Source organism: Cygnus olor, chromosome 4, assembly GCF_009769625.2.
Source record: "Cygnus olor isolate bCygOlo1 chromosome 4, bCygOlo1.pri.v2, whole genome shotgun sequence".
Taxonomy (NCBI): domain Eukaryota; kingdom Metazoa; phylum Chordata; class Aves; order Anseriformes; family Anatidae; genus Cygnus; species Cygnus olor.
The window spans coordinates 25,781,615-25,802,667 of record NC_049172.1 but is presented as its reverse complement, the minus strand read 5'-3'; the positions used below and the strand labels follow the sequence as shown (position 1 = coordinate 25,802,667).

The following is a 21,053-nucleotide window of genomic DNA, read 5'->3' as shown; positions in this document are numbered from 1 at the left end:
CAATATTGTGTAGGTAGGTAAATCTAAAAACTGTAAAGCAAAGTAGTAAGTGGTAGCTTGCTGTTTCTTTGCACTAAGTAGGCACTCAGACAATGATGGATCTATGAATAATCGATGGATTTAACTTTTACTGGAGCAGCTAAACAGTCTCAAGGATGAGCCATAGTTTTTATCCTGGAAAAAGTATGATCAGGAAAACTATAAATAAACCAGACATAAAACTACATATATTTTTTCAACATTTTAAAAATTATGATAATACTCATCAAGTTCAAAGGAAAGAGAATTCAATCCTTAATTTTGTTCTTCAGTTTATCATTTGATATGTCTGTGTAGGGAAGTTATAGTTCAAACATATATTTTTTAAATCATGACCACAAATATACACCCCATCGATCTGGTAACAAAAATAACTTTACTTTAGTTGTCTATAGGTCTAGAACAATGACCTTGCTTTAGGGCTGTGAAGTAGAAAACTGAATTTGTGATAGGTTTAGCTTCAAAGGTACACTGTCTGAAAAGGAGCTCTGTATAAATCCATGTTAAGTTTTACAGAGGCATCGGAACTACTTTGCTGAAATAAAGAAGATAAACAGTGATTCCTGAGTATGACATATAAATAGAAGTATGAAGACACTAAAGAAAAATGAAAGAAGAGAACAGATAAAAAAATAAATCCACCAGAGCTAAAATTTGGGAAATACAGAAGAAAAAACATAAGCTACTGCATGTCTTCAAAAAGGTGCACAGGTGAAGAGTATCATACTTTTTAAATAAATGTTTTTTGGATACACTAGATGTACTTAAAAAAAATCTTTAAGTGAAACAGAAGAGACAAACTATAAAAATATGCTACAGAAGCTTGAGAAGTATGGTACTGCATGTAGAAATGAAATATTTCATAGATTTTAGATATTTACTTTACAGGCAAGACATCATTCTAAAAAGGCAAGGCTTGTGCTGAGACCTCCCAGATTCTGTCCTAGTACTGGTTTCATAAGTAAAGTTCCAAAAGGAGCAATAAACTGAGAAGGTAGTTTGGTGGGCATGAAATAAAGCGGCTTGCAGATATTGCATGATATTCATTTTGTTCCATCAACACAATCTAACAGAGGAAAAGGATTATAGGTAACAAAGCAAAGATTAGACAAAGTTGTAGAATTATACCGAATAAAATTTGATGTTCCTAATTTATAGAGTAACAGCAGGGAAACGTTTAAATGATTACAGAAATTTTTATGGGAAACTGGGAATTTCAATGCCTATAATACGTGCTGATGTTAGAGGAACTGAAAAATTGCAGACATAGAAAGACTCAAAGAAAGACTGGAGAAGAAGAAAATTCCTGAAACTGCTACTACTTTATCAAAATGATGCAATGCCCATCTATGATGCAATAACTTAGGCAACATTTTCTGTAGGGGTGTAACACAAAGTCGTCACTTTGAAACTGAAAATCCCAGTCATTCCTACAACAGGGAAAAACAGTGTGATAAATCTCAAGTCACTTACAGGGAAGACTGGCAAGAAAAGGTGGATGAATTACCAAAAAGGAAAACCATACACAGTATGATGCTAGGGAGGGCAATCTGCAACTTCTGTTTCCCCTCTCTGTTTCAGAAAAGGTTGGTGATTCTGCACAGAAGTATAACATGCTTCGTAAGACCACTGAGACTTTCATAATACTGCTTGAAGGTGAGTGTGCATCTCTTGGTAACAGTCAGTATGAGTGACAGAAAATACAATGCATTTCAGAGGGTAAGTGGCATTAATAAATTCAGTCATTGGATAGATTGCAGATATGTGGAATTCTGTTTTATACAACAGGGTTCTGCAAATTGTTGTCTTCTTCATCTGGAAAAGAAAGACACAAAATCAAACCTTATGGGCCAGTTCCAACAAGAGCCCTAAAAGTCTTAATTCCACATCAATCTCATTTTTGGCTCTGAGTACATCTATCCTGGTGTCTTGGCTGGTTTGCTAAGTGTGAGTTGGAAACTGCAGAAACTCACGGATTGCTTAGCAGGGATGGGTCCAACTGAAAATTGGGTACAATGGACACTTACAAGTACCTCGTGCCCAAAGTGCCTTTGTACTCAGAAAAAAAAACTCATAATATTTAAGATACAGGCCATTACTGAAACATAATCAAAGTCAAAATAGCATAAGCTAGAGCTGTGTGATACCAGCAGTGGCATCCATCTCTCTGGGTGTGATTAATTTACTTCTTTAAGAATAATACCTTTCCCACACTTCTGTCCACTCTAACAGGTAGACAGTGAGAATTTCAGGAAGTCCTTTGATCTGTGCAGGTCTTCTGCTGTATAGTTCAGGAAAGGACCAGACTCATTCATGTTCCCATAAATTTAGTCAAACTCCTGATTAATTTAGCATGGCTTGTACTCCTTGCATTTGCAAGAAGGAGATGAATGTCTGAACCAATTTCACACAGTTTACTAGAGATTTAGGTTTTGACAGTGTGCATTACACACAGCTGTGGTGTCTCATCAAAGCTAGTCTCTTCTCTCTGTGCTGCATAAACCAATCTCTACTATTCTTCACTCAATTCCCCCAGTTGTCTTTCTCCTCCTTTCTGCCTGCTACAGAGAAGTGTGATGTGTTAATTAACTAATTAACACATCTTCTTTGTAATTAACCTGGCCTTCTTTTTATGCTGACTATCCACACCAGGAAGAAGGATGTTAGGTGGATCAATTTACAGTAGTCTGAAGCTGTTTACAAGCATATAGGCAGTTTAAAACAAATAGTATGTTAAGAAGGTCTCAACAGAGAAACAAGTTTTATTACCAGCTACTGAGGTAGTAAAAAATGACATTTTCATTAGAATATTATCTGTGCTGTACTTTCTAATGCCCAGCTTGGGACAAGATGCAGAGAGTTTGAGGGGAAAAAAAATAAGGAAAACATGCCCCACTGGGATGAAAAGGGAGGAGGGAAAGATTTGTCTGAAACAGTCACCTGCTGGAAGGGTACAGTATCAGAGGGAATGTTTTCTGACAGCAACCTTTGGATGGAGAATTAGTTGTACTCTCTTGCTTGGAGCATGCTGCTTTGCATAGGTGGGTCTCCTAGGGCAAATTCTGCTACTGGGTGATTAGCAGCAAGGGTATTTCAGGGATAGACTAGTGCTTTGTTTTATTTGATTTATGTGGGTATTGCTATAGAGAGATTTGATTTTTAATTTGTGTGGTAGTGGGTGTCACAAAACATTTTTAAACGTCCAAGGCTAATTCAGAAAAGAGACTTATGTGCCACTGTGCAAAATACTGGAGGTGCCTTGCTTTTAAGTGATTGATCTCCTGAGTGGAATCCAAAACCTCACAGGAACAGGATCAGTGTAGAGATATATTTCAAATCTATTCACTCTCCAGAGCATAGATGACCTACCAGAGGCACATACATTTTAATTTTATCTGCTTCAGAATACTCGTGTGAAGACATATGTTGACAGTTGTTCTTTAAAAAGAAAAGAAAGCAGGGGAGAACTGGACCCCATTAGTTGCATTTCTGTAGTGGTAATGGGAGCTGACTGCTTATGTACAGATTGTCATGAAAGTCCACAGTATTTTATATATTTTACCCTGTTAATGTTTCATGAAAATACATAAATAGCATTTGAAATGGATGCTTCACTCAGTAGGTAAGTTGTTTTTTCTTTCATAATTGTATGTTTTTATTTTTGTTCTCTTCCTTCATGATTGTTGGTGAGGCACAGGAACAGGTCGCCCAGAGAAGCTGTGGATGCCCCGTCCCTGGCAGTGTTTGAGGCCAGGCTGGATGGGGCTTTGGGAAACCCGGTGTGGTGGGTGGCATTCCTGTCCATGGCAAGGGGGTTGGAACTGGATGGTCTTTAAGGTCCCTTCCAACCCAACCCATTCTATGATTCTGTGACCTTTCTAACAATCGAGTAACTAAAGAAAGTTGATAATATTCTTCCCTTGAAATGTGTAGAAGAATTAAGAGCCTGCTAGTGTGATCTTGTGAATAGCTTGTCTCTGATGTCATGCTATGAATACTTCTAAGCAATAAGAACTGCAGAAAAAAAAATGGCAGTTTCTTCTATGATATTATGTTTGAGATTGTGTGGCCTGTCTACTCAGCTCTGACAGTACTAAGGTGTTTGTGAAAATACACTGAAGCAAAACTTTCAGCACCAGAGAAACTTAAGATAAAGACACAGGCGCCAATGACAATTTGAAGTGTTTTAAAATATTCTGAGATAACTGAGCAGGGATTTGCAGAACTATAAATTCTGACTTAAGTGGCTATCTTCTGTCTAAGTCATGCTCCAGATGCTGAAATTGTATTTTAAATCAAGCTACTAAAGCTTAGGTAGGAGTGACAGAAACCCATAAGAATAATAGGTTTTTCATTCCTCAGGTGTGGTGAAGAAAAGCAGAAGCAGATGCTTTTTTTCCCTCACCTTTCTTACAGTCTCACAGCCTTTTTTTTTTTTTTTTTTTTAAAGAAAAGTAAGAGTTAGCTTTAAGAAGCTTCCAGAAAGCCTGAAAGTTTATTTCTAGAATTGTGCCAGTGTCCAAATTTAGTGCAGTAATTAACTCATCCTCGAATAAGGTGATTTTTCAAATCTTTTCTAAAGAGAGAATCCTTTTTTTATTGCAAATGAAAATTCAGGAGCACCCTCTTGAGTGCGGTGCACCTGTTTGATGATGCATGTCATGAAGGATGCAGTCCATATGCTGCTGTGTGACTCACGGGGGAGAATGTCCTCAGCGCAAGGGAATGCTGTCAGCTTATACAGATTTTTAGTTTGAGTTCATTTGCTGTAGTGGTTCTGCTGGAAAATCTAAGGATAAAAAAAATAGTGCCCAAGACACCTGTAATAGATTTGGATCCTTAGCTGAAAGAAAGCAAAACCCCATGATGTTTTTTTTTCTTTGCTTTTTTGCAATCATCTTCCTTGGAAAGTTTAACACTGGTCCTGCAGATGTAAAGCATTGCCTTATTCCTATGTCTGTATAGTTGGTTAGAATGGGAACACAATCTGTCAGAATTTAGTTCACATTATTGAAAACGTTTACTAGTTTAATTCCAGAAAAAGTGCCTTTTTGAGACGTGTCATCAGGAACTGATACCAACGGGCCTGAGTGCTCAAAAATTTTGCTTCAGGACCTGCCCACTATTTCTTGTAACTGCAGGGAAGGGGATGGTTGGAGCAAGCAGATACTGCTCTGTGTGGCCTCTGAAAAAGCATCTCTATTATTCTGAATGTCCTCGCTAGCTGTGGGCACCGTGACGGTGTCTTTGGAGATGCTGGGGGCATTCAATAGCTTTTGATACTGACTCCTCTGTTTGTTAGGAGGGATCTGTACCTTTGGATTCTAGCTAGGAGCTGGCTGCCTCCAGACAGGAAGAGATTGGCTTCCCGGTGTTACTCCAGGGATGCTACCTGCCTTACAGCTCTTGTGTGTTCTCCCATCCACTTTAAAGCAGTACTAAGGATTTTCATTCATACCAGCACAAATATGTTCACTGAAGCCAGCGGGGGCTCTGCACCTGCGCTGTGTCCTGCTGCTTTTCAAGTCAGCATCGCAAAGTAACCACACAGCACTCAAAAGTGAGGTTCTGAGCAAGTAGTAACTTACTCTTTCTCCAGTTTTCTACTGCTGGTTCAAGAAAACAAGGAGAGATGATGTGGATGGACGGCTGTATATTTTTTGAAATTTAAAATAAAAAATCTGAGCAATAAAGAGCGAAATAAACTACATGTTATATCCTGAGCAGCAGCCAACTAAATCGCCCCTGATTACTCCTGACATCAGCCTCTGGGATTCCCTATTTCTTTCTGAACTGTGTGTTGCAAGAATTTACAAAATAAAAAAAAATGCCAACTGCTATTCAAATGATAAGTGGTGCATGCTAATTACATTTTATATGGTGATTAATTAAAATAACCATGCAAATGTCTAATTTAGGAGTCACTCGATTCACTAAGTCTTCAGACACTGCCTAGCTGCCCTAGGCATTTGGTGGTTAGGCAATTTATTCAAGCTTTCAAAATATTCTCAAAATGTCTAAGATAATGAAGGTTCTTGAAAAAGTTCCAGCTAGCTTAGAATGTATAAACAGAGGTTTCAGAACAGTAAAATAGCACTGCATATATTTGCATTTTTGAGCTGAAGTGCTCTGTGTATACATAAAAATAGAACAGGAAGTGAATAATAGAGATTCTAAATAATCTGAATATTTAGCTGTTTTGCAGGCTGCAGCACACAGCAGACCAGTTCATAAATAATTTCATTGGCTCAAGAAAATTAAACAGTCTTACTTAAGTCTAACATTTTCTTTAAGTAAGAAGCTTTTAATATACATTGGACTTGCCTTATTCACAAATAAATATAGTTGAATCAGTAGAACAATGTCATAATGGTGACAATTCAAATACAGTGAATTTTAATTAGTGGAATATGCGCTTTATGGAAGACATTGCAATGGTCTAGAGAATGGGAGATTAAAATATACCATGTGAAGAACATCTTCGGAAACTAATAAAGCTTACAGAATCCTAATTTTCCATTTTTACTAATAGCAAAATAATATAAATACGTTGCAGTTTTAGGATCTCGCTCCATGTGATTTTTATTTTTATTTTTAAATAGAATTGAATTTGGTGAATAGATGATTGAAAAGAGAATGAATGTGTCCAAGAAACCCCCTGCATTTGATTTAATGTTTCTGCTTACATAGGAAACAGCACTCTAATGACTATTGCCATGATTCTTCTTGGAAGAAATACATGCACTTTCCCTGTATAATACAAGAAAATATATGCTGTTCCTTAACATCTTACTTTCACAACTTACTATTTTTTAAGCCTCTTTATGAAATACCCAGCTTTTTTTCAGCAGAGGTGAATGAGTCTTGGATTATGACAAATGGCCACTCCAGTAAAGGAATAATCAATAGAGCCATCTTGGAAAATAGAATGATGTTGTAAGGGTATTATCCATGCTGTTCTGGGCCACTTGAGAATTGTTTCATCTCTGAAATTGTTCTAGTGTATCCTACAAATACAACAAATTTATCTGCAGGAATGTTCTAATATCAAAATACAGAAAAATTAGATCAATAGATGCAGAATGCATGTACTTTTTCCATGCATTAACGATGTTCCTGCTGCTCTACCCATTTCTTTTGCAAGAACAAATTCAGTAATAATGGATACTTGTTTTCTGGGACTATTTTAGTTTATACAAGGCTATAAATAGAGTGAAAAGCTTGTGTCAGCAGGCATCCTACCTGCAAACACTTCACAGGCATAAGTAAAATTAATTGAAGTATTAATTATGAAATATTTGTCCTGCTTTTATAAATAGCAGTATTTCTTGCCATGTACAGTGAAGCCCACAGTAGCTGAGATTATATGCCACTTCCAACTATTCTCTAAAATGCATTTAGCACACAGACTAATTATTTTACTTTTAAAATTTGTTTGCTATTCAAACATTTAAAATAGAAGCTGCATAGAATAAGACAGATATAAAAAGACATAGTGGTAGATCTTTTTGGTCAACCTTTGTTCATACAAGACTTGTAACTTGTTTTGTAAAAAAAATTTATTACTGTATGATATTATTTTTCTTAGTTCTAAATGACTCATTGGATTTCAAGGTATGGGATTCAGATTACTTCCCATTGGTAGTGGTGGCTGTAGATACATCAACACTGGAAAGTCCTGCCTACTAAAGAACCTTCTTTGCATGTCCAGAAATTATATGTCTCGTGTCTGTTATTCTGGTAGTTTCTGCAAATTACAAGAGCTTTATCTGTTTGCTGATGACCTACCAGTGAGGGTGTCCAGTGTATTTTGAGGAACATTTCATAGCATTTACAACGTGATGCTTTGGAAATTGTGCAATTCACAGGGGAATATCTAATCAGCTCTGTCATTTCACCCAGAAGGCTGTGTGGGTAGTTTCTCCATTTTATACATTATTGAGGGCTTGCTTTGTACCCACAGGGTTTCCTGCAGGGTTTAAATAGCTTTCCACATTGAATGCTGGGTTTGGAGGCTGACAGATGATTGTACAATCTCTGAGAAAGTTTGCATTGTTTTTGCTGATTTTTTTTTTTCTTTGTTTTGTTTTGTTTTTCCATCTAATGAACCTGTTGACTAGCTCTTGCTTAGTGTGGAGGTTTAGCTGGAGACTATCCATCTAATGGAGATGCTTCCTTATTGAACTAGGTCCTGAGTTTTCATAAGGAGTGCATTTGATCCATAAAATATCTCTCTCTCTCTCTCTCTCAGCAGTAATAAGACCTTTTTCACATTGGTCAGCAGCACAAGAAATCTCACTAGGACAAGTAGGCAGTTACTCAAAACATCAGTGTTGTGTCTTCCAACCATGCAGCCTTTGTTAGGTGAATGACAAAGGACACAGCTACTTCAGAAGACCTGTTACTACTCTGTGCTTCCTACCCACACAGTCAAGAAGTACATGGCTTCCCCCTCCCATCCCACTAGGGCTTGATGACACTCGCTTCCAGTCTTTGTTGTAGCCTACTACAAGTACAGGTCCACCTGTGGGGGCAAACATAGTTGGCCCCTCTGTGACAGTTGTTGCACTGAGCAGGCATTGGCTCCCTTTGTCCCAAGTATCTTTGTCTCCTATGTACACGCAACAGCTACATTTAGTCTGTGGTGCAATATAATGCAACCAAGTTGCTAATTCTGATGAACCTAAATAAGATTGCTAATCAAAACCCTATTCATCTTGCCTGAATGTGACTTTTTTTTTTTTTTTGGTAACTATTAATACTTGAATGAAATGAAAAATTCTCTAATATAATGTCTCACTGAAGAAAAGGGAGAACAAGGTCAGAGCATACAAATGTTACGTATCTGTTAACATACAAAATAAAAGCATCATAGGTGTTTATATTTCAGAGCAAGAATAATGACCATCTGAATCTTAGTTGTTCTTTTGTTTTGTAGTTTATCTTCTGAATTATTTCTAAGGGATTTTAATAGGAAAACTTAATATAAATATTCTGCTGGTAAAAATACCTAAATGTTTTCTAAGCTCACTTACACTTTTTACAGACCCAGTTACCATAACAACTTGAATCGTCACTACAGTAATAATCTTTTATTATGAAACAGTATTTTTCATACAGATGCTGTTTTCATAAGCATCTTGACCTTCATAAGTGAAGTTATTTAAAAATATTTTCTGGAAAATATTCATAGTTTCATAGGAAATTATCCCTTGCATACGTTTTCCTTGTTGTTTTCTTTTAGTATAAAAAAAATCAAGTCTCACCTCAAATCTTACATACATAAAGAGGCTCTTTACTATTTCCTTACACATTCTTTTTTTTTTTTTTTTTGTCCACTTAATTTTTTGGCTTATGAAAAATAGAAGATGTAAAGATTTTTTTACTTATTTATTTAAGTTGCTTCTCACATGTTTCCCTTCTCACATTTACAAGGGTGTTAGTTACTTGAAAGCTGATTATTTATATATGTAAGAACCTGACACTCCAATGTAGGATCTTAGGAAACACCTTCAGCTTCAAACAAATATAATAAAATACAATATATACGTAAGTATAATCAATAATATGTAGATATAATGATTTAATATAATATTATTTATATATGTAGTTTAATTTATGAAATAATAACAGCTTACCCTTTCTTATGCAGCTTGGTATAGGTTATGAGAGAAATGCCTCCATTTTTTCTGGAAAAAATATTCTTTTCTTTTGCTCCCATGCAACTTCTATTAAGGATATTATTTTTTTTCAACAAACGTCCATTTATTTCTGCTTTTGCGGTTTCTTATTTTTTTCCTTTTGTGATTTTTGTTTTCAGTCTTATTTTTGCTGTATGAGAAGCTGGTTCCCAGCTCTTATTCTGGGTCTCTGAGGATAGAAGAGAGTCAACCCCTAGTAATGTATTCTACAGAGAGACTTAGCAAAGGAATCAAAGCAGTTAAAAGTTTGGTCCTCTAGAGAAAATTGTTTCTTTTATATATATAAACAAAAGACCTGAAACACCAGTAGTTTTCAAAGAGAATGCTATTCCAAAGCAAGGTATTTAAAAAACAAACAAACAACGACAACAACAACAAAAAACTATACATGTAAACATGTGTCTCTGTCAGCATGCTAATATTTGTTAAAAAGAAAATTGTATTAGGCAGTCAATAATACAGGTTAAGTATTTTAATTGCTTCAGGTCTGAGTGTATTTCTGATACCTATTGTTAGAATCATCTTTTCCCTACCAGTGTGTCTTGCCCGAGGGCCACATGTTTTTGAGGTTCTGTCCTGGGAGATGAGAGATGTGGAGATCTGAATCCTTTCCCACATTTTTGAGTATGCTTCCACATAGATTCTGTGGAAGAGGGTTTAGCAACGGTATCATGACTGTTCTGACAACAAGGGATCATTACTGATACTTTTTGCTGTGAGTCCCATCCTATAAAATGTACAAGGCAAACTTTGAGAACATCATGTAGTATTCTCTGGGGGATTTTCTGGAAGAATGTGAACTTTGTGACTCTTATCATAAGTGCTGAGCAGTAGATCAATTTTTTCACAGCCAGGAGGTATGTAAGAAACTTTAAGATGGAAAACTTCTGTAGAAGATGGTTGAAATAAACCACTATGAGATGAAATTTGAGTCCATTTTAATGCTTGTGATTTTGCACTTGGACTCTTGGAAAACTTCAGCCAGGTCTCGATACAGATGTTTTCCTTTCTGTTGACTCTAGCCTTGAATTCCAAGTACCAGCTGTGGATTTTTCAGGTATTTGTTGGCCTCAATACATTTTATGTTCCCAAAGTCATCAAGCAGCAAAAGTTTCTCAAACTAGAGTGCAGTGTCAGTGCAATTTTTTTATATCTCTACAGTGCTGTATTTGTTGTATGTGTTGAGAGACGAATTTTGTCTCCAGGTAAATCAATGCATCTTTTCCCACAGGTTTATATGTAAGTGAAGTTGAGTATTCATTTTTTGCCCTTCTGTTTTTATAGAGGCTTAATTAACAGAAAATACTTGAGTGTGTTCACTGTTGCATTTTCAGTTCTTGGTCCTTATCAAGAGCTTTGTCCAGTAGTTCCAGTAAACTGATGCATTTCTGAAGCATTGCGAATGTAGTTTAAACCTGCATTCTAACATCCTAAGGACTCCTAGTGTTAGTGATACCATTTCTACAGTTGTAATAACTGTTGGTAGACTTTCTCTGTGAAATTGTATTTAAAAAAAAATGTAGAATATCTTTGTCCTGATATGAAGAGTTTTTGACAAGTGCAATATCTCAACATTGAACTTTTCTGGTACTAAGCATTTTTTTTAGATCACGCTTTTTGCTTCAGAGTAGCCAAAACTATATTCATCATAATGAAGTTCCTAAGCCAGTTCATTTCTCTCTTGTTTGTATGCAGCATTCTTTTGGATTCATTCTTGGATTTTGTGTAGAAGACTACAATCACTAGTCAGACACTTTATTTGAGCAATTTTACACTTCTCTAATTCTGAATCTATTGAACTATGCATATGTAACAGTGCTCAGAATTCTTGAGGTTATCTTTGAATGCCTTTTAATGCCCTAAACGGAAAAATTGCAAGTGTTCTAATTTTCTAGAAAGTAAGTCCACTAGGCATATATTTTATAAAGAATTGAAAAACTATAGACAGTTATTTTCTGTTCACTCATTTGGTAATTTGTGGATTTCTTCATGCTGTACAGCTTGTTTAAAAAATGTTCACACTTTGAGCAATTGCACTGATAAAGCACCAAAATAACTACTTACTGCCATCTTTCATTATTTTTCAGTTTCATTTTGCTATCATTACCTCATTTCTCATTGCTGTGTAGTCCAATACTATATAGTAGTTCTTTAGGAGAAAGGGTACTAGCTTTCAAATAGGTATAAGACCATTTTTATCCCTAATATTTATGAATATGCCTATTCTGTAGACACAGATAGTATGTGTGCATAGCAGATAATTAGTTATATATCTAACAATTCATAGTGCACGTATACTACTAGTGTCTGTATAATGTTCTATTTCTGCATCATATCACAAGATAAACTGCAGGAGCAGTACTGCAGCCACAAATTTATGGTCACATCATAGAGGCTTTGAAGTGGTTACACTGATAGGTAGTTGTTTTAATAATTTGAAAACTTATCTTCTACATGTTGAGAGCAAAGGTTCAACAGTAGTTACTCTAAGAGCTTTTCTGATAAGTTGTTATTATATAGGAAAGGCATTAAGTCTTTCATTTAATGTTTGGATAAGAGGGTATGCTACATTCAACAAGGGTTTAAATAATTTATAACGTATTTTTATGCCTTGAAAGTGACAGGATCGTATTCAGTGATAGTCACTCATCTCTGGAAATATTTTTTTGTTATTAGAACTAATGAGAGAGTTTTTACAAAAACGAACAGATTTATCTCTGATCTCCTTATATCCTAATATGTAATGAATTCTGGAAAAATAAAGTCACCTGTATGAGATCAGAATCTGATACTAGGATTAGGCTTGTACAGAAATGTGTTTTACTCCCAATTAAGCTTTGTGCACAGGCTGTTGGAATGCAGGATTGTACTTATGATGCTATAGGAGAAAATCTGTGTGCAGGAGCCAAAAAGCACTCCTCCTCACACAAGCCAGGCAGAGGTATACCCAGACCAAGTCTGCCATTGTATATTTCTCCTGTCCTTGAAGCAACATCAAATGATCAACGTCATGCAGAAAATCTGGGACCCTGGAAGGGTTCCAATATTGTATTTATAAAGGCCAGTAAGATCTCTAAGTCAGCCTACACTCAGGTTAGATCACTGGGGCTTCATTGTATGAAACCATGCGTCATTCAGCTATTAACAGGGGTGCCTCGAGCATGGGTTAAAGAAAATGCTGTATTGTAACCTGCTCCTAACATACACAGCTTCCAAATTTTAATATTAGAGTGGCTTTGGGAACGCTGGTACTGAGGGCTTGATAGGTGAAGTGAACAGTCATGAGAGAAAGTAGATTGACTTGATTGTTGTGTAGTCGTCTGTTTTATTAACAAGGTCTATACAGCACAAATCTTCCACGTTTCCCATTTCTCTTTCCACATCTTGTTTTGCAGCAGAGATAACATAGTAATGCAGTTTCCTATTCTATGCTGGCCTATTGCGTTTAGGTACTAAAAATGCTAATTAATGAGCTTTCTTTCCATCCCCTCTTTTGTTAAGCATGCAGTAAGCCTGCCAGAATCATATAATACTTATCAAATGGGCACGTTAAGAATTAGCTTGTATTTTCAGGGTCAGTTTGGAGAAAAAAAAAATCTTCTTTATGTTATGCTCTTTCAAATTGCACTTGAGGAATTTTCTGGATTTTATTTTGCTCTCTTGTCATTCAAATTCAAAAGGCTTTATTGAAAAACTGATATGAGATTGTTGGCTATGTTTGTTAAGTGTGATGAGAAAGACACACAACCCTGTTGGACTATATAGTTGATTATGTTGTTGTTTGTTTGTGTGTTTCCCATAAATAAAATTAAGTGGTTACACCTAAAATGAGTTCTTAATTATCAAGTTACAAAAATGATTGTTTAACTTATATTGGTGTTGAAACTAGGGACCAAGGGCACTAAATTTAGACCTACAAAGTTTCAGCTCAACTCCTGAACTTAAAAACTTCGTTCATTACTGTTTGAATGTTGGTATTGAAATCAGCAGCAGAAAAACAATAGAAGATTACGAACTCTGTTCAAAGTCCTACCACTCATCCAGGTGGTCTGCAGAAGAGGACAAAATATCCCATCACATTAGAGGATGTTACGCTTGGGAGGGTCTGCGGTTCTAGTGACAGAACTGTGTAAGATTGAGTCCAATGAGCATTATATTTTCTTCTCCAGGTCTTAGCGTTTTCTGTTCAATGATACTGATGTTTGGTTTTAACAGCATAGGAAACATTGTTTTGTGTGCTACACTGTAATAGTGCAATTCTAATAGCTGAAACCTGGTTAAGATGAGTATATGCCAGTTTTTGTTCAAGACTTAGCAATCTCCAGGACTGTCCTTTTCAGGATTTTCTTTAATGTTAGCACAAGGCTAAATGGAAAGTCAGAACATCATGTATCTGCCCTCCCTGTGGGTGTTTTGCTACCATGGGACTGAACTGCAGTTTCACAGACTGTTTTTCCACTAGTTAGCAACAATCCACATGGAGCTGTAAGAACAGTATATAGTTTTTGTTATCCAGGAGGTCAGGTGGTAAAATATCCCTCAATGCCTTCCCCAGTGGGAGAGACTTCCTGCATTTAACCTGATTCAGTGGCCTGTGCTAAAAGAAATCTAAAATGTGGCATTCTCATTGAGTACTGTTGCAATACAAGCCAAAAGATTTTAGTTATGGGGCCTGTTATAGAGTATAATGAAAACAAGACTGAAATTAGCTTAATCTAGCTACAATCAAAGGGACCTTTTCAACAGGTAAAACAGAGGGAGAACAGTGATTTAATTGTTGGACCTGGAAGAATTAGGAAGAGTATCACAAAAGGAAGGCTACAGCTGATGGCACCACTGATGATGGGTGCTTGCAATGTAATCGAGCCCTCGGTGTTTTGCATGGCAATAAACTAGAGCTAAGCTATTATATTCAAAAGAATATGTAACTGCAACCAGCAGATAGCCATAAATTCCAAGATTACTGCACAGGATATTCAGAGCTGTCTGAATAGCTGTTTCTTGTTTGATCATAACCAATACACAATATAAATGCCCCAGAGAGCATCAAGGGCAGCTATAACTTTGCTCTAACTTTGTACTTCAATTAGTAAGAGAGATGGTTTTTATTTCCCCATGGTTCCTTTTTTCCCCACTAACACTATGAATATCCAACTTGGCCTTGTTAATGTTTGAAACCAGGATGTACAAAGGAATACAAATATGGTGTATTATGGTATGTAAAATTTGAGTATCAAATCCATCAAAGGAAGGTTATTGCAGTGGTGCTTATAACAACTTGTTACAAAACTTGTTTCTTTATAGTAGTTATCAATCTCTGAGATTATTTTAGTGAATAAAAAGTAATTAATTCTAATATTGTGAAAAATATTTATTTTGTGTAATAGATTCCAGAGCAGCATGCATATGGGGGTGAACAAGAGGGAAGTGTCATATTCAAAACCAGGGTGCACCAAGTAAACTACACGCACATCACAGGAGAAAAAAAGTACACTAAAGAAATTGTACTGACTAGAAAATTGGGGTTGATACACTTGGAGAGAATATTCTTAGCTAGTTTCAGAAACTCCAAGGGAAACTAGCACTGTTTTGTGGTGGGTTTTTTTTGTTTGTTTGTTTTGATAATGTATTTCGAGTAAACTGGCAAGAATTACAAAATGGTATATTATACCCTAAAATAAGGATATCAGAAAGATATAAAAAACAAACTTCCTTTTAAAATGGTTTTCTTATATTTTATGAAATGATAATCTTATAAACATAGGTAAGACACATCTGGAGTGCTGTCCAGTTCTGGTCTCCTCAGTACAAGGGAGATATGGACATACAAGAGCTAGTCCCATGAAGGGCCACAAAGATGGAGGTTTGGATCACCTTTCATATGAGGAGAGACTGTAGAAAGATAAGAGACTGAGCGCTGCCCCTTGCTGCTCCCTGGGGAAAGTACGTTCCCTCCATGACTTGCTGCTAAATTATAATACTTCTTGAATTCATAGAGTAACTTCTTGACCCAGCAACTGCAATGATTCAGTTGCATCATATTACACAGCAGGAGGCTATATTGTACTACCTCTTTTTATGTGACATGGTTTTGAGATATCAACAGGATATAAAGTTCCAACATTAACACTTGCACTATTTTCCAGTGTAAAACAGCTTCTATAGTAGATTGTTGTTGTTTTCTCAAGACAAATCACAATTGCAATTCCGGATTTGTTGAACAGATTTTCATCTGAAATCCTAACTATCCTAAGGAGGAACAGCAAATTAATGCTTTTGTATTTCCAGCTCTCTGACTGTTGTACTGCTTTCAATCATTAGTCTTTTTTAACAGAAAGGTACAGTTTACATCAGTTTAAAAGTTTGCAGGAAAGAATTGCAACGAGGCAGGCTGATTCACATTGTGTTGCTGTGGTTATAGAACTTTGATTTGATTACTGAGTAAGATCTTCCTAAAAGGTATGATAATCCGTCAATGCCTTCAGTGGAATATAAAAAGTAATAAAACCTTGGAAGTCCATGAAAATATCTGTACAATAAGATAATCTTTCTGTTTAATAGTTGAGGAGGTTATATTGCAAAGGCAGTCTGCTCTAGGTGTGCCTGCTTGAGCAGAGTGGTTGGACCAGATGACCTCCAGAGGTCCCTTCCATCCTCAGCCTTTCTGGGATTCTATGATTATGATTTTGTTAGTTTCATAATGTCCTGAGAAATTGAAAGACTAAACTGGAGTGGTGTTTCAGTCTTGAAGAATCCAATACACAGAAAGATTAAAATTAGATAAGACAATGTGTAATATGATATTTAGTGGTTGATATACCTCTCAATATTTACTTATCATGTAACACAGAAGTTCTTTTACCATACCCTAAAGGAAAAACACTTGAATATGACTTGCTAAAATTGACCTTTACTTACACATAGTGACTTTTACACGGCAGTATTATGATAAACTGACTCTAGCTTCTGATTTATTACTCAACCCTGACCTTTGGTTATATTAGAATATTGCTTTCAACCAGACTAAATAATAATGTCTTTATGAATGTAAGGAACTGGCAGATCCGAGATGTCAATTGCCAGCTCAATTTTCCTTTCACCTGGGAGTACAGCATGTCATAGTGCTTTATTGATCTGAGAGCCATTAGAGTTCAGTGTTATAATTCTTCAGTTTTCCACACCGTGCAGTATAGTGCACAGTAAAACAGATGAAGCGTGAACTGGAGCATGACTTCAGTTATGACTGGCCACAATTTGGAATGTCTATTTCACCAGAAATAAATGTAATTATCTTGAAATTAATTTTCTTCCTAAATTGAGACTTGTAGTCAATTTTGTTAGAAAAGGTATTAAAGAATCTTCCCAAAAGTAATTGTATCATATTTTTAATATATTCTGGAAACAAACTGTTTTTGAGATTTAAGTGCTTAATTTTGTTGTTATTAGAATGCTTAAAACAATTGCATTGATAGAACTGCATTATGTTCCTTTTGAGTACAGTATAGTAAAATGTTTTGATTTCATGATTGGGTGTAATATTCAAAACGAAAGATGTCATTTTAATGCAAACAAACTTTTTGAGAACTTTTTAAAATAAATGTCAGTGATGCTGATATGTTTTGATTTAAAAAAATCAGTATCCAGTGATACAAATGGTTTGAGTAGTCAGAAAGTTTTCAATCAGCTGTAGGTTAGAGGATAATAATGAATAAACACACCTCCTTGTCACTTCAGGTCATCAAACATGAGACGAATGATTCCAGTATAAGAATGTCTTTCAAAGTGATGCAGCAGCTTCGTGTGCAATTGCTTTTCAGATAGTGACTGAAATCAGGGGCATTTTAATTTTAGAAGGGACTAAGATTATAATCCTGTAGAAAATTACTTTATTAAAATAATAATGAATTTACTTAACTTCTACATAAATATTAAAGAGTTTGGCTTGCTATTATTGCTATTGGTGCCAGGGTTATTCTGCATACTTGCCTGCTAGCATTCAGTTCTTAGCTAATTTTTTCTGTGTTCATAAACTCATTAGTTGTTATTGAGTCTTAAAATAGCTATGTCATATGGTACAGTGCTGCTATATGGATGAAGAGCAGAGCAGATTATTTTTCCTTTATAAGAGGCTCTGTATCCTTTCTAGTGTAATGTTTTAATGGTTAATTTGCAGATTAAGCTATGTTGTCTCTATACAAGTTATTTTGATGTATTACTGTTGACTGGAAATATAGTTAGTAAATGGGTAGGTATCTATAATATAGAGATATTTTAATGAGATGTTTTCTGGAAAACACATTGAATTTTTTATTCTTCCTGTGACATTTAGTTAGTAGTAGAAAAAGAAAGAAGAATTAGTACATTACTAGTAGCTAGATTAGCTTTGTGTAGCTCTGAGGTTTAGTATTTCTTTTAATCTAAATACATGTTGATGTTTTAAAAACATTTTTAGACATTTAAAATGCCTAAATTTTAGGCACTTAATTATTTTAAGAGTACGCTTTCTTTTTGTACTCATGATGAATAGAAACGTACTTTAAAACAGATCAGCCTAATAATGGAGGTGATAAGTGAAATAAAAAACTTTAATATTGTCTTGCAAATAGTGTCTTCAAAATTCCCATTTGTAAAATCTATTTTTGTGTCTATTATACTTGAAGATGTACATAAGTACTGCAAGTAACATTTTACGCTTGTAAAGGTCATCTTTAAAGCTCGCTGCTAGTCATTCCAGCATCTCAAGACAGCTTCTTCAATCATCTTTCTTTAAAATCAGAACTGTTTGCAACAGGTAGAGGATTTCACTAGTTTGTTGGAGGTAACAAAGTTACCTATAAAATGTTCATGTTACAGCAGAGGTGCTTTCTGCAAACAAATTCACTATATGACACTTTGCAAGCAGCCATCTGTCAGCAAAAGGTTTATAGAAAAAAATCCCACCAACTATTGCTTATTTAATTTGACTGATTGATCTGATGAAGCCAATACAGCAGAAGTAGTTCTTTACTGCAAGCACTCTAAACCTAATCTCACTTAAGGGGGTGGGGGGGACGGGGGATAGAAAGGGGAAAAAAATGGAAAAAATTCAATTGTCATTTTCAGCTTTTTAAAATACTCTGCATCTTATTTTACAAAACAAATACTTGTTCCTATTATGCTGCAGGAAATAAAAACACAACTTCTCTCTAGAAATTACTGCTTAGCTTATTGCTATTTTATGAGCATTTCTTCCCCCTGACTGAGAACACAGTTTAATTGCTCAATAAACTTGCAAGGCTTTAAGACAAAAAATCTACAGTAAAATTAAATGAGATTTAAAAAATGTATGCTAAACAATGTGTCAGTTCATTACTCCAGTTCTGGTGTCTTTGAGAGCTGAGAATTAGAGGGTCAGGTTCATTAAAACTTATACTGATGTCAGATGAAGTTGAGGCAGCATTTTTACCTCACAGAAGGTACTCAAATTTAGCAAAAAAATATCAAAAATGTTGTGGAACTGATCGCTACTGGAGATGTGAGCTCTTGATAAAATAAAATACATGGGTTTTAGAAGGCAATGTGATATTAACTGTAAATTGTTAATCATTCCACAATCCTGGCCAGGATTAAAACATATTGACAAGACCAATATTATGACCAGTTTTACAAACATTTGCTTTCTTATATATATATATTTCATCGCCTGTTAAACATTTCATCTTGCATCACTAGAGAGTCTAAAATCAGTTTCTTCTAATGCTAAAACCAAATGGACTTCATTATAATGAAAATAGCATACTTTATTCTTCATTATTTTTTGTTTTGCCGTTAACCTTTGTAGCTTTCCATCTGTTAGTTATCTTTGTCCTGCAGGTTGGAAAAGAAAGAATTCCTTACTGATAAGCCTATATTCGGTAACAAGATAGACTCACTGTCCCTGGCCTCATCTCCAACCACAGGGTCAGGACTTTTTCTTTCAGGTTTTAACACTGAGTCTTAGGCATGCTTTTTGTAAGAGGAGTGTAAATCTTCATAAGTATATGCATAGCAGAATCACTGAATCTGTCACAGTTCTCATGATCAATTATTAAGTTTAGATTCCATTTTGTGGCTACTAGTTGGCACAACTAGTGGGTCTGAAATCATCTGTTAGCACAGGGAAATTAATGGCCCAGTGTTGCAGCTCCTTAGCACAGAAGGTCTGTGGACTTGAATGGGAGTTCTCAAATTGTAGCTGAAACATAAAAGTTTTCATTTTGTATTGATCCTGATGCATTTTGTCCTAGGAAATCTTTCATTTTTATATATAAAGAAGTTGTAGTTATTTATTTTTTCTAGCTACTTGAAGGGTCTTCAGGAAAAAAAAAATATTCCTTGTTTTGTTCTTAAATCTGGTACTTTTCATTAAAAACAGTCCTAATACCAGGACGCATTATGTGAACATTTAAAATGTTCTCTGCTTTGTTCTCTCTTAGATCCAAGGTTTGTTATTTGTGTACAAAGACAACCAGATCCTCAACAATACTGAACTTTAACTGAAAAGTCCAGACCAGAGTTTAGAGAAGCCTTTATATTCTCCCCACAAAAGTAGTTGTTGCCAATAATTTGTATGATTGACCATGCGTGTACTTTTCTTACCTTATGTTGCAACCAACAATATGTCTGTGTTGTGAAAGATTGGCTGTTTTTTTGGGATGGATCTCCTATCCTTTCACCTGACAGTCAGGTTCCCTTTAACCAGCTCTCAAACATAATTCCAACTAGACCAAGGCAGAGCAGTAACCCAAAGCTTTCTTCTCTTTTCTTTCTCCTCCAGGTTCTCCCTGATGATTGACTGGCTCACTGCAGACAGCCTGAGAAGTTAAGAAATGTACTTTTGATCTTTTTGTAACATCAGTGAAATGAAATTAGCGGGAATAGTTTTAACTTCACAATTTGCTGGAAGACAAAGGTATGATCAAGCAATGTAGGTCACACCTGGATGGATCTGGTTATGGGAGGACAGCCAACTGCCAAATTTCAAGGAGTATGTGGTGGCAGACTTGCAAACCTTGTGTCAGCTAACAAGCTGACTGAAAGCTATGGTGATGTTTTTGCTTTGGGGCAATGAAAGACTCCTTCAGATCTATGCAGGCCAAATCCTTTCACTCTTTACTTAACAGTTGTTAGTTGGATCAAGAGCCTTTCCTAGCTCTCAATAATTTGTTATACAAGAAGACACAGTCTATGACTGCTGCTGAAGTTGTAGACAGCTGTTGAATGTCACTTCATTTTCCATTTTATCTGACCCTAAGTGGGTCAAATATGTATTAGTGTAAGAGCACATGATTGTAC

General features: G+C 35.7%; 1 long non-coding RNA gene across 1 annotated transcript in view; it reads left to right on the top strand.

Annotated features, from left to right (window-relative positions):
• Window positions 1–21,053, top strand: part of LOC121069889 — a 65,724-nt gene that overhangs the window by 32,623 nt on the left and 12,048 nt on the right. Inside the window, exon 4 of the long non-coding RNA XR_005819723.1 lies at window positions 20,536–20,670. This is a non-coding gene — a long non-coding RNA (uncharacterized LOC121069889). The remainder of the gene's footprint in view (window positions 1–20,535; window positions 20,671–21,053) is intronic.